The following is a 1,050-nucleotide window of genomic DNA, read 5'->3' as shown; positions in this document are numbered from 1 at the left end:
GAGCATTCATCGCGTTTAATTATGTTGAGAGACTTGTTTTTGGTACTGTAGCTCTTTTTTATAGCTATATCAATCAACATTTTTTAAAGATTTGAATGAAGGATTTATGTAAAGATATGCAATAAATAAAAGAATGATAAAAATAATTCTGAAAATAATGAAATATAATTCAATTAAAAGGGAAATCAATTGTTAGTTAAAATACATTTTTTTTTATAAATAAACAACTTAAAGTCTCTCTATTATGGCTTATAGGCAATAATCTAAAACTAAATTTAATAAAATACGTAAAATTTATATATATATTACATTAAATATGAGATGTCCCATTTTGGTGCCTGCATGAAATTACATTTACAAAAGTGATTTAACATCCATAAAGCATATTGCATGGACATTTTAGTGTTTCAAACAGTGTCTGTGAAAGTAAAATATCAAAATATGGTTATAAAAATTGTGTTCTATCCTAATTCACCATGTCATATATTTGCTGTATATAATGTTGAAACAATTCTGACCTTAGGTCAGAGAAGAGGTGATCACGCTTTTATTATATTCAAAAAAGTTTATGTCTTAATGTCATGAAATGATCCATGTTCTAACATGCCTGAATATACTCACTTTATTAGGTACAACTGTCCAACCGCTAGTTAATGCAAATTTCTAGTCAGCCAAACTCATGGCAGCAACTCAACGCATTAAGGCATGTAGACATAAACAAGACGATCCGCTGCAGTTCAAACAGAGCATCAGAATGGGGAAGAAAGGTGATTAAAATGACTTTGAACATGGCATGGTTGTTGGTGCCAGATGGGCTGGTGTGAGTATTATAGAAACTGCTGATCTACTGGGACAACCATCTCAAGGGTTTAAAGACAATGAGCCAAAAAAGAGAAAATATCCAGTAAGCTGCAGTTCTGTGGGAGCAAATTCCTTGTTGATGGCAGAGGTCAGAGGATCAAAGGTTTGAGCTGATAGAAAGGCAACTGTAACTCAAATGACTACTCGTTACAACCGAGGTATGCAGAAGAGCGTCTCTGAACACACAAC

The sequence above is a fragment of the Danio rerio genome, chromosome 10 (genome assembly GCF_052040795.2).
Source record: "Danio rerio strain M-AB ecotype USA chromosome 10, GRCz13ab, whole genome shotgun sequence".
In the NCBI taxonomy this organism is placed as follows: domain Eukaryota; kingdom Metazoa; phylum Chordata; class Actinopteri; order Cypriniformes; family Danionidae; genus Danio; species Danio rerio.
This window is presented reverse-complemented; position numbering follows the sequence as displayed.